Consider the following 17,067-nt stretch of genomic DNA (forward strand, 5'->3'; position numbering starts at 1 on the left):
AAAACCTACAAATTATTTAAAGGAGACTCACGAGAAATTACAAGTACTTACATAGGTCGATATACACATGCACATAAATGCGTATGTGTATATATGTAGTTACCCAGAGACAACTAGTTCTTTTACACACATGTGTTGGCTCTCCTTTATCCTTTTTCTGTTAAACAGGCTACTAGTGCTTAATGCCTACAGTTTCTTAAGTTTTACTCTAACCGGAATAGGTATAGGAAAATCTGAACTTCAGAGGGACTTTGACAAAGTGAGATGGGGATGTGGTCTTTTGTACAACTAAGAATTTATTCTTTATAAAAGAACTAATAGGATATATTTTAAATAACAGCACCCCTAGAATATATTTGATCTTGTTTTCAGCAAAATGTACATACTTCTCAGGAGCACTGTCTTGTATAAACCAAGATGAAAAGGTTTTGAATACTGATACAGTAAACTATTTAGTGGATAGTAAATTATTTAGAGAGCCATGATAATTTTAATAACTATATACTTAGAGAAGTAGTAAAAGACAGTTATTTTTAAATATTTTGAATGTAATAAATATGTCTAGAAATGGTAATAACCTCAGAAAATGAACCACCTCGAAACTTAAATAACACTATGAGGCTTATGATATCTGTTTTTAAAATGACTATCATATTAGCATTGGTATAGGGAATGAAGAAAGTATTTTCATATTCTACTGTTTGGCTGACAGAGTTCTGGTTCTATGAATTATGTGTCAAAAGTTTTTAATAATTATGATGTTTAATTATGACATCTTTGTTTATCAAAAGTAAATAATAGACGTTCTCTACATCCTAGAATGAGAATGCCTAAAAAGAACTGAAAACTTTTTTTTGGACTCTTCTTTCAAGAAGGAACATATACAAGCTGTTCTAGAACAGCTGCCTCAAAGGAATGCATCTGAGTATTAGTTATTAAAATTTCCTTGCAAGCTTCTAACCTGTCTTGATTGATTATTTTCAAATAGGTTTTATTCTTCAACATCAAGATAAAATCTTGAAGGTATATGAGCTTATTTGTAGATTTAGTTGGAAATGTCAAGAAACTCGATGTTGTAGAAAAGGAAAGCTAACTGAGAGCTAAATTCTGAATCAGGGGAAAGAAATAGATTAAATTGTCTATTCAATCAGAATAATATGAGAAAATTTAAAAAGACAATCTAAGATCTTTGTTTTTCCTCTTATGTTTTCTTTGTTTTGTTTGCTATACATGGAACTAGATTTCACCAGATTAACAAAAAATAGGAGTATTGAAAGTGACAGTCTTTGAAATAAGTAACATAAAAGTAACATAAAAGCGTCTGGATTATTATATATTTTATAATTTTATAATTCTTAACCTCTTATAAGGTAACAGAATAGAGTGATCAAAAATACTTTAGTCAGTTTTTAATCTTTAGGAATATGAAAGTAGCATACAGATCTTTGAGCAACATGGTCTATACTGTTGGATATTCTACTTTTATAGGAACCATTTTGAAGTAGAAAATTAGATGAAGTTAATAGAATGAACAGATTTGGGAAGAAATAAGATATGGAGGACCAACGTTTCTACTTGGAACAAGAAATAAGTTGTTTCTTTAAAAAAGTAATTGTCGGTTCCTAAGTAGCATCTCTAAAAGCTCATATAAACTTTGTTCTAACCCATGCACATATCTCTATTTTCATCTATTTATTTAAAGGTAACTCTAATAGTTTTGTTTTGTTTTGTTTTTTTGCTTACTAATAACATCATTTTTCTTTTACTTATCTTTTACTCCTTTGGAAAATAACCATTTCTAATCGTGGCATATTCATTCACTCAACAAATCGTCGTAGCCCAAGGATATGATAGCAAGTAATCTATTATCCTTGACTTCAACAGTCATGCAGTCTTGTAGAGGGCTATACACGTGTAACACATAAGTACTTGATATGTGTATGTGTATATATGTGTATATGTTAACGTATATAATATATATATATATGAATATATAAAATTTTATAATTGCTAAGACAGAAATAAGAAGCCAGAATCAGAATGAAGATATGGTCTTGTGTTAATGGTAGGCGTGGGTGCTGGGCAAAGAAAGGAATGGCTAATTCTGAAGGATTCAGGAAAGCTTGCATCAAAGAGGTGCTTGAACTGAATCGTGAGAAAAGGAATAGGAGTCACAAGGTGGATGGGTGGAAGAGAAGGGCATTCCGGTGGGAGTAACATAAGTTGAGGCTTAGAAAGAAGGCCCGAAGTCAGAGATAATGTGTACTTGTTGTGTACTGCTTTAGATGCTAGACACATGCGTACAAATAAATCACACATCATTCTTGCCCTCATGGAACCTACAGTGTAGTGTGGAGATAAATTTGGGGATGGAATAAAATATTAAATTGGAGGGGTAGAGAGTCTTATACTCTCTTATACTATCTTATAGATAGATATCTGGAAGACATCAGCATCAAATGACAAGTTTACATTTGCGGATTAGATAAGATAGTCAAGGGACATTGAAAAGAGTTAGACCAAGAAGTGGGCTAAGGCCAGAACTCTTCAGGTATCCCATTCTCTGTTTCTTGATAAGCTCAGTGTTATATCATGACTACTTTTCTTAGTGGGCCCTGGAAGTAGGGACTATTAGCTGAAATCTTCATAATACAACTGAATTGGCTGAGCCATTATTTCTAACTATGCCTTAGAATATGCTAAAAGCTCTCCATTTAATATAAAATTTCACTCCTCCTGATAACCATATTATGGTTCATTTGTGCTCTTAGTAGCTTGCCTCCAAAATATATAATCTGCCCAATATTGACACACTACCATAAGTAGAGTCCATATAAAGGAAATCTAGTTATTTCCCATTATATTATCATTTCCAATAAGTTTTGAATTGTCTGAGTGAATAGTAAACTTGCATTAGCCTATCCTGTGGATTTCATGGCCCTCAGATATATTTACGAAACTGCAATTAATTGAGCAACTTCTTAATAGAGGTGTGCAACTTCTCTTCCTCTAAGAATGACCCAAACCTATAATATGTTTAGAGAGACGTCATGAATAGGGATCTTAAATTTCATTCTGGAATTCATTTCTGTCTTTAAGAATTTAAGAAATTACCTTCGTTTTTAAAAGATTTCCCATCCTTATTTTCATCTCTAGTTAGAGAGATTGTAGTGCTTTGTCTTCTTATTTGTTTTGCATGAAGCCACTGTAATTTCTGTGATTCATGAGAGCAGCTTATCCAGGTACGCTGTTTACCTCTTTCGCTATCCGAATAGTCAGTGTCTAGAACAGCGCCTACAATATAGTAGGTTTTCATTATTAGTTGAATGGACAAATGAATATTTTTCTTAATACTTAATAATGCTTAATTATAGATCACTATTTTGCATATGCTGTGTTCTCTAGATGAATATGTCAGTCTCTCCTCATGTTATTTCAGTGTGACACCACCACAGGTCAGGTGTGCAGGCACAAGACAGGTCCGGGTCCATCAGAATCCCTTCCCGTGAGGATTTGGAATTGTGGCTAAGGGCATTCAGTTTCTGTATCAGTTAGTTTCTTGTCCACTTAAGTACGAGAACACAGCCATTTTTTTTCCTGTGGTCTGAGGTCAGAGAGAGCTGTGCAGACAGCTGAATGGAGCTAACATACTAAAACAGATGAGAAAGCCGAGAAAGACCATTCACTCCAAATTACTGATGAGGAAACCATTTATTTCCACGTTCCAGTCTGCTACTGAAGACTGGCTGCGTTCCAGCCACTGAGTCCATAAGATACTCCTGGAACTTGGTTGTAACTTTGAAGTGATTTCCCCCTTTTTCCTGAAACTACATAGGGTTGTTTTCTTTTACTATAACTAAAATATCCCACGTAGTACATCTCCCAAGATCTCAAGAACACAGAAAAAATGGGCCTTTGAAATCGGATTCCAGATAATCTGGAAAAAGAAACCAAAACAAAACCTATAATGTTTTGGAGACACTTCCTTAATCTTTCGTAGATATATTTTATGGAAATAGTTTGAAGTGTATTCTTTTCAAGATGCTTTTATTATATCAACCTTGCTGCTTACCTCTGTAAACACCTTTTAACCCAGCTTTGTTGTAGCCTCCAAGTTTTTGCATTTCTTTTTGAGAAAATAAAAGACTAGTTGACGATATTGAACATTAGACCCCTGAGACACCACATAGTTGGCTAGAAAAAGGCCCTAAAATGTATTTACTATGTACTTGATCACTGTCACAAGGTTAAGGCATATGCTAGAAAGCAGCAAGGCATAAAACCCACAGACTTGGCGCTATCGTCTTATACTTTGTGGACTCTCTGAAACAAGGCGAAATATAGCAAGTAATGGGAATGAACTGCTAGACTTTTTACCCTCATTAGAATTCTTGAGGGTTTTCTCTCCTTTGTCTTTCCATTGGTCTTCCTTGCTACTGGTAGCCTTCAGTAACTCAACACTTCTAAAACGGTACTTGACTTACCAGCTTTTATACCTTCAATTTATTTTTTCTGTTCTACATATTCACTTTAAGAAAATAAGTTTTAGGTGTCAACTAAGTGTAAAGCAGTGTGATACAGAATCTAGAGTATATAGAAGGAGTGTTAATATCTATCCTTAACTATTGCTATAATAGGTAATAATTTTCAAACTGTGGCTTGAATTTAGTTGTGTGCAAATTGTTCTGGAAATAGTGTTTATTAGGAGTATGAAGAGATTAAATTAATTTAGCAGTTGATCCATTGACCTGGGATAGTAACAATATCAGTAATTCATTGGACCTCTGTATACTGTAGTCTAGAAGCCTTAAATCTTAATGATTATACATGTCTTTTATGACTGAAAAAATGAATAAAAGTAAATTAATACATTAAGATATCTTTCCAGAGAGCAGCATTAATTTTCTGTTTTTGGTAACAAAAGGCAATGACTTTGAAAAAGTCAGAAAATACGGATTTTTAAAGCAAAAATATTTTTAAAAAGATATCTTCTCTCAGATAGTGAATAACACATGTTGTTATAAGAATGTAACAAATTTTGAAAAACATTAGCTGCTTTTATTGTATATTTGGCAGAGCTGTAGGAAGTTTTTCGAATATGCAAGAAATAAAGCCACCTAAAACTGCGTATTTTTAAAAATAAAATTTGAGTATTATTTCTTTATAAAAGAAATCATATAAATAGTTTATTTTTCTCTACCAAAGAAAATGTCCTGTTCTTAAATTTAAATATTATCTTTGCTTTTTCATTAATAATTTATGTTTTATAATGCCACGGAACTATCAGCCTCTTTTATATTAGGATGTATATGATTCTGCACGCGTGAGCGTGTCACTTTTCCACCACTATCCAAAGGACGTGAAATTTGCATTGCTTTTCTAGTCCTTGTCCCGGACCCACATTATTTCATTCTCATACTCACACGTAGATTCTCTTCTGACTGAGGACAAATATTTGCAGGAAGGCAGATAAAGCTGTGACTCATGCAAGATGCTGACTGGCTCGCTGGAACCTAAGACCTCGGCTTCCTGAGCATGGTTTTGTTACAATCAAGTCAGGGATGACGCTTGGCAATAATGAGTTTCAAGTTGCAACAAGTAACCCTGCTTTTGCCTGTTCCTTAGCTGTTTCCAGTTAGGATGAGAAACCAGCCGGGCGTAGTATAAAATTCTGAAATATGTACATTTCAGCCTACTTCTAGCTTCAGGGTCTACATTATTGTCCTTTGGCAGTTCAAAGCAGATGAGTAGAATTAAATCCAACAGCACAGGGGTGGTTTTTATGTTTGTTTACATTTGTTTCCTTATCCTCCTTGCCCACATTTAACTCTGTGCGTAGAATGATTTAACAAAACAGTATGTTGAAGAATTCATACTTGAAAATGAATAGATAATTTACAAAGTATTTTATTCCTTTGGGTTAGAAAATGATTTATTGAATAGTTTGTTTAAACAGTAGCTACCACTGCCTATCTGTGTTTGATTTTAGCTCATTAAATGCCAGATAGAATGACGTGTGGGCGAGATTGTGTTGGAGAGATTGATTGGAATTGGGATGAGAAAAGTAGTCATGTTTTAGAATCATTAAAAATTGGAGAAGAAAATATCATTTAAACAAAAAATCTATGGCATAATAAGGTGGGGCCACATGTATTATATTCTCACACTTACCTAAAAGATGATGTAAGTGCAATATTTTCTATTTTGGCTGTGCACATATTTTGATTGGACTGCATAGTAAGGGAGAGCAAGCCTGAAGTTAAGTTTTCCTGAATAACTTTGTAAGATAAATAAGTGGTATATTTGTAACTCCATTAAATGGTGGACAAGTAAATAAGGTTCCTATATCACGTATGTTTTTGTACTCTAACTATTCGCTCATTGAGCACAGCAGTGTGAGTTTTTCCTCTATGTGACTAATTGGGACAGATGGCAAGAAGGGACAATGAAGCCCAACATACAAAATACTTAGAACTAACCCTTAGATTCAAAGAAACTGAACCTTCAAGAAATACATCAGTCAGGTAGATAAGCATTAGAATAAGACAGTGTGTTTCAACTTTTTACCTAATTTCTTAGTTTGAATTTCATATAAAACTAGATTTGTGGTAAAATATAACATATTTGCTGTATTTAGATGACAAAATCTTAGCTGGGTGAGTTGGAGAATACTGAAAAGGAAGTAGAAAGAATAATATTTAAACATACTAGTTGGGCCTAAACAAACATTCTGGGTTAAATGGATTTTCAAAACTTTGATAGTTTCTGAAAGCTGTTTCTAAGACTGTTAAACATAATACATATGCAATTTTGTATGTATGTATTTAGAGCTGGCTTTTAAATGGAAATTTGATTTTCTACTAAATCAATCATGGAAATTGTATTGCATTTGAAAAAGCTATGCAAGTTAGACTTGGCCTAGGAAAATACTCTTTTTCCTCAGAGGTTAAAATCATTTAATCTGAAATATACATTGACTAAAAATCCTGGTGCTCTTCGGCAATCCTACATGACAAAGCAAAAGATAACAGTATCTATATTTGTGCTTTGGCAGTTATATAAGCATAATTTTGAAACTTTCTTCTTAATCATTTAAATAAAATGTTAAATAAAAATGTATTCAACAGTTTGATCTATATATTTTAAAATATTAAGAACAAAATAAATTCAGTAATACCTAAATAAAAGATGTACATTTAGTAGGAAATAAATATTTGAAGGAGTATTGGAAAGAAGGATAGAAATAAGAAATAGATCAGTATAATTTATAATTCTATATATAAATATATACTATAAATATAAATTAGTGAACACATATATACAAATATTAATTAGCAACACTTTTCTAGGGTCGAATCAAATTGGTATAAAATATTAACCCTATATATTTCTGAGAGAATATCATTAAAAATAAAACTGCTTAATAGAAGCTTTTTTAAGTCCCTAAATTGTAATGCATTTTCAAGAAAAAAAATGCCCTTCTTGCAAATATACTTAAATTAAAAATGAATTTATTAGAATACTGAGCAGTTGCAAAGGGTTCCTTTATACCTCTGGGGTTTGTGGTATTTAAATTTGGCTTAAATGGTGAGTATAATGAATTTAGAGGCTTGTCTTTTAACCTTAATTAGAGAAAAATACAAGTAACAAACCCATTTCACTCTATGATTCTTAGATACTCTTTGCTCAGGGGAATTGAATGTATACAGGTTATTCTTCATCTCTTTGATTTATAAGTAGCAAAGTCCTTAGTTCAAAGAAAGAGAACAAATGATATTTATGTGACTTTTTAAGACTAACTAGAAGCATTTTGGCAATGGGCTACTTTTTAATTCTAAAATCCAAACACTGGAATACAATAAAATAAAACCTTTAAAAATTCATAACTAAGTACGTTTTCATTAGTTTTATTTTTCTCTGACTCTTAAAATGGAACACTTTGTTTTCTTTCAAAAAAGGACCGACAAACTTGATGAACAATTTTGTATGAGACCAAATCAATTTTAGAGGTCTCTCCTCAGTCACATAGAGTATAATTTAAAGTTCAAAAGTGTAAGAGTAAATGTGAAAACTGTTGCATTTAGAAACACTGTAATTATTTCTCCTGATCCCTAATTTGAACCCATTTAACTATAAAATATTATATTAAAATATATAATGTAAGTGATAAAAATTAAAGTACTTGTTTTTGTAAATATAAGCCTCTTCAAAATCATTTCTATTAAATCTCTACATGAAAATCAAAATATGTAACTAACGTTGAAGTAAATCCTCTTAAACATTTGGTGCCATGTTCGTTTTCATAAATGAAAGTACCTGGGGGGTGGCCCAGTGGTGTACTGGTTAAGTTCGGCACACTCCACTTTGAGGGCCCACGTTTGTGGGTTTTGATCCCCAGCACCGACCTACACCACACATCAAGCCATGCTGTGGTGGTGACCCACATACAAAATAGAGGAAGATGGGGACAAGATGTTAGCTCAGGGCCAATCTTCCTCAAGCAAAAAGAGGAAGATTGGCAACAGGTGTTAGCTCAGGACAAATCTTCCTCACCAAAAAAAAAAAAAAAACAAAAGGTGCCTATTGGGTGCCTGGCACCTGGTAGCCACTTAGTACGAGGTGGCTCTGTCTAACCTCATTGGGTTTCTTCCTTCCTTTTTTGACTCACTAGACAGCACCTATTGAGCCAAGCTCTGAAGACTTGGCAATAAATTTTTACGAAGCTCTTTTAGAGGTTCAGCTTTTGGGTGGTAGTGATTTTGTATTTTCAGAGAGGTGAAATTGCAAGTCAAACACTAGGTTATTTTTAAGAGGCAATCCAGAGTTAAAAACTTACTGAGGCTCCACAGAGTGAGGGTTGAATCAACAATCTCAAAGACGTCATCTCACGGAAGCGCTGGAAGGATTCATGGAAGACTTCAATGAAGCATTGGGAAGAGTTCATGAAAAGAAAACAGCGGAAGGTACAAGCACATATGAATATATGCTGATTATATTACCTTCCTTCTTAAAACTTTCCACTTTCTAAGGACAGTGGCCAAAATTCTAAGTTCCTATATTTTTTGGCCCCTGTCGATAAGCCTTGTCTTCTGCTATCACTAGTGACATTAAAACTCATGGCCGTCTTTCAATCACAGCCAACTTCCTTTATGTGTTCAACTCTCCCTAACTCTGCTGTCCTTTCTTTCATTCTCAGACCTTTTCCCCACCAACACACACACACGCATACCCTTATTCCTGTCCAGGCTCAGTTCTGTACAATTTTCAGATCTCCATCTAAAAATCAATTCTTCAGGGAAGTTTTACTAGCTCCCATGTCTTACTGAATTCCTCCCATTATTACATTCATAGCACCCTGTGCTTCTTGGTAGCATTTCCATTATAGCAATTAAGTATTTATTCAATTTCTGTCTACTCTCCTAAATAATAAATACCTGGAGGGCAATGGCCTTGTCTAGTTTGCTGCAGAATTCTAGCACATGACACAGTGTCTATGATATGGTGGCTGCTCAGCAAATATTTGTGAAATTAATAAACAAGTTGAATAACAGTAAGAGTGAATTCTTTTATTCTGTATTACCATTTTAGTCAGGAAAAAAAAAAACGATTGCACAGGAATTTTTTTTACATTGTTTACTTTTCTAATTGAAGTTCCTCTCCCTAGTATTTTGTAGAATCTATGATGTCTTTCATCTAATGTTCCAAGAAATGATTTGTTTAATAATAAATAGTATACTACCTATAGTGGAAATGTGAAAAACTTAACTCACATACTTACACTCATACATACAAACGTAATGGGTGGGTAGGTAGTCCAGTTTGCTTCCTCAGCTGTGTGAAGAGCAAAGCCATATAACCTTCACAACATTATATGTTTTCTCTATTCCCCCAACTTTAACATGTTGCCCAAATTCAATCTGTATTGCTTTCCCACTCCCATCACCAAGTCAGGGAAACTTAATGTTTCCATTGTTTCCTCACAGTACTTGGTGCATGTCTGTGCTATAGCATGGGCCACTTTGTGTAGGAACGTGTTGGACTCTGAGATGTACTTTGCATTTTCATCAATTTATATAGATATTGTGTAGAGTACACGTTCAAGCAACTTTTGTCTTTGAGCAGATAAGCTGGGTTAAGTGGTTTTCTCCCAGTGAATTTTGTTATACAGAAACTGTATTCTCTGTAATAAGATACATGTTTTTTATAGGCATCCTTAGAGTTACCTTTTAGGTTGGCATAGACTAATACCTGATACACACATTTGTTGGGATAAGTGCAAGGCACTGTGCTGGTTTTACGGCTAATCCCATCTTCATTGCTTATTACAACGCTACGTCTAGGTGTTATTAGTCTCGTTTTGTAAGTGACGAGACTTAGGCTCTGAGAAGTTGAGCACCTCTCTCAGGACCACACAGCCAATGGGCACAGCAAGCATTTTAACCCAGTTCTTTCACTTCAGAATTCAGACACTTGCACTTTGCTTGCTACTGCCCACTACCTACCAGTGACCCATCCGTTACTTAGAGAGAATAGGTTTTTAAGGAAATTGATACAAGCAAGTAGATTTTTATAGAATTTTCAAAATTTCAGAACTGGATTGGTCATGGAAGAAGACAGACCTTGCTAGAACCACCACAGTTGGGGAACCCTGAGTAGCCCCAGGATCACTCAGGGCAGTTGGTATGAGGAAAGCCCTACAGAAAATTTTGGGATAAATTTATCTACTTCACCATTAGATCTTATAGTCAAAAGAATTAAATATTCACTCATTCAGCAGATGTTTATTGACTGCCAACTCTTTGTAATTTATTGTGCTATGTTTTACAAAGTATAGAGCTATAAGTTAACAGTCCCTAGCCCAAACCTTGTAATTGCTGAAAGAGTAGTATAGACAGTAAATGCCCACTGACATTACCAGAAGGGACTTGAATCCATTTGAGAGCAAGGACTACGTCTTATCCATCCTTATATTCCCAGCACCTAGCACCCTGCCTGGCACACACACAAAAGTGTGAGATAAATGATGGGTGATTGAATAGTATACATTTAGGTGGGGGGAGGGCTCATAGAAAGATTCATGGCAGCAGTTTCCTGTTCCATATTTAAGGAGCTTGGAAGTCACCAGTCCATCCTAACAACAAGTAAAGAGCTAAACAGGCTGAAAAATCAGCATCTCTTCAGGGGACCCAGTCCTAGGGAGCCCCACAATACTGTGGGATTTACCACCAGGAGCTTGAGCAGATTCCCATAGTAAATATGGGAGAAAAATTCCCTCAGGCTTTCATCAGGCAGAGGGAAAAGGAACTATTGCGAAATGCACTCTGTTTTTCTTAACAAACCCTACTATCAGGGGAAACTAGTTAACCAAAACCTAACCTGCTGCGGTATTATCAGAGCCTAACTGACCTGGGGAAGGGAACTATCCAACTCCAGGCCACTCTAGCCTTCCTGTTCCACCTAAAGGGGAGAAAAAAACCCTGAGATACACTTGTGAAGGTCACAGTCTGGAGGCATAGACTCACTAAAAGATGAAGACCTAATCATAGGACTAGAGAACACTTCCCATCCCCTCACTACACATTACTGAAGACTTATTTACAGCAGCTCCTTTTACCTAGTACATCATGTCTGGCTTTCATGAAAAAATTCCAAGGCATACCAAAAGGCAAAAAACACAATTTGAAGAAACAGCAAGCATCTGAATCAGACATGGCAGGGATGTTGGAATTATCAGACTGGGAATTTAAAACAACTATGATTAATACACTAAAGGCTCTAATGGATAAAGTAGACAGCAGGCAAGAACAGATGGGCAATGTAAGCAGAGAGATGGAAATCCTAAGAAAGAGCCAAAAAGAAATGCTAGAGATAAAATTAGCACTGTAACAGAAATGAAGAATGCCTTTGATGGGCTTATTAGTAGACTGGACACAGCTGAAAAAAGAATCTCAGAGCTAGAGGATATATCAATAAAATCCTTGAAAACTAAAAAGCAAGGAGAACAAAGACAAAAAACAGAACAGAATATTCAAGGACTGTGAGATAGCTAGAAAAGGTGTAATATACATATAATGACAACACTAGAAGAAAAAGAAAAAGAGGAAGAAATAAAAGAAACCTTTGAAACAATAATGACTGAGAATTTCCCCAAATTAATGTCAGACACCAAACCACAGATCCAGGAAGTTCAGATAACACCAAACAGGATAAATACCAAAGAACTACACCTAGGCATATAATTTTCAAATTACAGAAAGTTGAAGATAAAGAAAAATTTTGAAGGAAGCCAGAAGAAAAAAGCACTTTACCTATAGAAGAACAAAGGTAAGAATTACATCTGACTTCTCCTCAGAAACCATGCAAGCAAGAAGAGAGTGGAGTGAAATATTTAAAGTGTTGAGAGAAAAAAACCCACAGACCTAGAATTATGTACCCTGATAGATTATTCCTCGAAAGTGGAGCAGAAATAAAGACATTCTCAGACAAACAAAAATTGAGGGAATTTGTTGGTAGTAGACCTGCCTTGCAAGAAATGTTAAAAGAAGTTCTTTAAAGAGAAGGAAAATAACATAGGTCAGAAACTCAGATCTATGTTAAGAAAGGAAGAGTATTGAAGAAGGAATAAGTGAAGGTAAAATAAAAGCTTTTATTTTTCTTATTCATAATTGATCTATCAGATAGTTTGTTCAAAAATAATAATAGCAAGAATCTATTCAATCATGTAAGCTTAAGTATGTATCTTATGTATATATATATATAAGTATATGTATATAAATATATATGCTTATACTTAAGTGAAGTGAATGACAGCAATGATACAAGGGGCAGGAGGGAGGAATTAGGGTTATCTTGTTATTATAAGGTACTGATACTACCCCTGAAAGTGGTATAGTGTTATTTGAAAGTGGACTTGGATTAATTGTCAATGTATATTGCAAACTCTAGGGAAGCCACCAAAAAAAGGAAAAAAAGAAGTATAATTGACACACTAAAGAAGGAGAGAAAATAGAATCACAAAAAATTTTCATTAAAACCACAAAAGGCAGAAAAAGAGTGAAAGACAAAAATAGAAACAAAGAACAAGGGCAACAAATAGAAAAGGGTAACAATAGGGTAGATATTAATCCAACTATGTCAATAATCACTTTGAATGTCAGTGGTCTAAATGCACCAATTAAAGACAGACTGTCAGAGCAGATCAAAAAACAAGACCCAATTACATGTTGCCAACAAGAAACTCACTTTAAATATAAAGGCACACCTAGATTAAAAGTAAATGTATGGAGGGGCTGGCCTGGTGGCGCAAGTGGTTAAGTGCATGCGCTCCACTGCGCAGCCCGGGCTTCACCATTTGGGATCCCGGGTGCGCACCGATGCGCCACTTGGCAAGCCATGCTGTGGCGGTGTCCCATATAAAGTGGAGGAAGATGGGCATGGATGTTAGCCCACGGCCAGTCTTCCTCAGCAAAAAAAGAGGAGGATTGGCAGATGTTAGCTTATGGCTGATCTTCCTCACTAAAAAAAAAAAAAAACGTAAATGTATGGAGCAAAATATACCATACTAACTCTAATCAAAAGAAAGCAGGAATAGCTATATTAATTTTAGACAGAGCAGACTTCAATGTAAGGAAAGTTATCAGGGATAAAGAGTGGCACTACATAATGATTAAAAGGTCAATTCTCCAAGAAGATATAACAATTCTTAACGTGTATGTGCCTAACAACAGGGCATCAATACTACATGAGGCAAAAACTGATAGAACTACAAGGAGGAATAGATAAATCCACTATCATAATTGCAGACTTTAACACTCTTCTCTCAGAAATGGACAGATTCAGCAGGAAAAGATCAATAAGGACATAGTTGAACTCAACACCACCATCAATCAACTGGATATAATTGACATCTATAGACTACTTCATCCAACGACAGCAGAATTCACATTTTTCTTAAGCTCACATGAAACATTCTCCGAGATAGACCACATTCTGGGCCATGAAGCACAACTTAAATTTAAAAGAATAGAAATCACACAATGTCTGCTTTCAGGCCTAAATGGAATTAAACTAGAAATCAATAACAGAAGGACAGCTCGAAAATCCTAAAATATGTGGAGTTTAAACTGTACACTTGTAAATAACACAAGGGTCAAAGAAGAAATCTCAAGAAAAATTTAAAAATAATTTGAAGTAAATGAAAATGAAACCACAAATTATCAGAATTTATGGGATGCAGCAAGAGCAGTGCTTAGAAGGAAATTTATGACATTGAAGGCATATATTAGAAAAGAAGAAAGATCTAAAAGTTTCCACCTTAGGAAACTAGAAAAATAAGAGCAAATTAAATCCAGAGTAAGCATAAGAAAAATAAGAATTAGAGCTGAAATCAATGAAATTGAAAACAGGAAATCAATAGAGAAACTCAATGAAACCACAACCTGGTTCTTTGAAAAAATCAATAAAATCAATAAGTCTTTACCCAGCCTAAATAAAAAAAAAAGAGAGTATACAAATTATGAATATCAGAAATAAAAGAGGGGGCATCGCTACAGATCCCATGAAAATTAAAAGCATATTAAAGGAGTACTATGAACATTTGTATGCCCACAAATTTGATAACCTAGATGAAATGGACTGATTCCCTGAAGACACAGGCTATCAGCACCCACACAAAAAGAAACAGATGATCTGAATAGGTTTATATCTATTGAAGAAATAGAATCAATGATTACTGATCTTCCAAAACAGAAAACACCAGGTCCTGATGGGTTCACTGGAAAATTCTACCAAACATTTAAGGAAGAAATTATGCCAATTCTCTACAATCTTTTTCAGAGACAGAAGCAGAGGGAACACTTCCTAACTCATTCTATGAGGCCAGCATTATCATAACACCAAAACCAGACAAAAACATTACAAGAAAAGAAAACTACAGACCAATATCTCTCGTGAACACGAATGTAAAATTCCTCAACAAAATATTAGCAAGTCAAATCCAGAAAAGTATCAAGAGAGTTATACATCATGACCAAGTGTGATTTATCCCAGTTATGCAAGGCTGATTCAACCTTTGAAAATCAGTTAATGTAATCCATCACATCAACAGAATGAAAAAGAAAAATCACACGATCGTATCAATAGATACAGAAAAAGCATTTGACAAAATCCAACACTGCTTCATGATAAAAACTCTCAGTAAACTGGGAATAGAGAGGAACTTTCTCAACTTAATGAAGACTATCTACAAAAAACGTACAGCTCGTGTCATAATAGTGAGAAACTTGAAGCTCTACCACTAAGATCAGGTACAAGGCATGGCGTTTTGAAAGACAGTTTGGTGATTTCTTACAAAACTAAACATACTCTTACCACATGATCCATCAATTACTCTCCTTGGTATTTACCCAAAGGAGTTGAAAACTTATGTCCATAAAAACCTGCACATGGATGTTTATAGCAGCTTTATTCTTAATTGCCAAAGCTTGCAAGCAACAAAGATGTCCTGCAGTAGGTGAATGGAGAAATAAGCTGTGGTATATCCAGACAATAGAATATTATTTAGCACTTAAAGGAAATGAGGTATCAAGCCATAAAAAGACAAGGAGATCTCAAATGTATATTACTAAGTGAAAGAAGCCAATCTGGAGAGGCTACATATTGTTTGATTTCAACAACATTCTGGAAAAGGCAAAACTGTGGAGACAATAAAGAGATCAGTGATTGCTGGCAGAGTATTGGGGGAGGCAGGGAGAGATGACTAGGCAGATCACAGAAGATTTTTAGGGCAATGAATATACTCTGTATGATATTATAATGATGGATCTTATACCTTTGTAATAATGTCATTATACTTTTGTCTAAACCCATAGACTGCACAACACCAAGAGTGAACCCTAAGGTAAACTATGGACTTTGGGAGATTATGGCGTCAGTGTAGATTCATGCTTGGTAACAAACGTATCATTCTGGTGAGTGATGTGGATAATGGGGGAAGTTATGCATGTGTTGGGGCAAGGGGCATACAAGAAATCTCTACCTTCCTCTCAGTTTTGTTGTAAAACTAAACTCCAAAAAAATAAAGTCTTTAAAAAAATTCATAGAGGAAATAAAGCTTAAGTTTTTTGTCAAACAAGAATAAGGGTTATAGAAGAATAGAGAAAATAGAGAAGGAATTCTAGATGAACTTCCACTTGGAAAATCTCCTCCATTTTTTAGTCACTACACAAATGTGGAGGCAAGAAAAGACAAAAAGAGGAAGGGTTAATTTGTGGCATAGGGAGAAGAGTTGAGATCCAACAGAAACGGGAAAATGGTAGGACGTTAAGGTGGAAAAGGGAGGTCAGGGCCAAATTGTGGTGAGCCTTTAAGATGTGACAGGCTATTAATCTGAATGTGTTACTTGGGGAATTTCACCTTGTGCCAGGATGGAGTTATTTCGATATCTGAGACATTAGGTTGGTGAGAGCCTGGAACCAGCTGGTTGGAGTGAGAGTTGAAAGCATGAGATGCATTCAGTAATTAATCTTGTATTAATTACTTGTAAGTAAGTATTAAATCTTGTAAAAACAAGATTTAATAAGACTTAATGACTAACTGAATATAGAGCCCGTGGGTGAAGAAGCAGAAAAAAAGACAGAGATCTCAAACCTGGGTGCTTCGGCAAATTTGTTGTCCTGACTGTAACAGAAACAAAGGGAGGAGAGCCAGTTGTTGCCAAAGATGTCTGGTGGCAGCTTTCTTGAGTTTCAGTTTTTCAGGAAGACTCTCTCAATAGAAATGAGCTTTGCACCTGAGCTAAGGTACAATGTCCGGGCTCAGTTAAATGTCAAGTAGGAGCGTAGCCCGAGAATGGAAGTGTTGGTAAAGCATCTATCACTATAACTTTTATTTGCAAAGACTAAGGTGACTGCTGCATTTATTTCAAACTCCCATAATTAGGTTCAGCAAACAAGAAGTTAAGCTCGGCAAATGATTAATTGTGCTTAAGCCATTTTGGACAATAACCTAATAGTCTTTCTAAAAGATGTAGTCCCCTGAAGAGCTTGGCTTAACCTTTTGTTTGCTGAA

General features: G+C 35.0%; 1 protein-coding gene across 2 annotated transcripts in view; it reads left to right on the forward strand.

The window, feature by feature from the left end:
- ERBB4 (erb-b2 receptor tyrosine kinase 4) overlaps nucleotides 1–17,067 on the forward strand; it is a 1,114,653-nt gene that overhangs the window by 416,047 nt on the left and 681,539 nt on the right. The window lies entirely within an intron of this gene.

Source organism: Ceratotherium simum, chromosome 37 (genome assembly GCF_057802395.1).
Source record: "Ceratotherium simum simum isolate JZ-2026a chromosome 37, ASM5780239v1, whole genome shotgun sequence".
Classification (NCBI taxonomy): domain Eukaryota; kingdom Metazoa; phylum Chordata; class Mammalia; order Perissodactyla; family Rhinocerotidae; genus Ceratotherium; species Ceratotherium simum.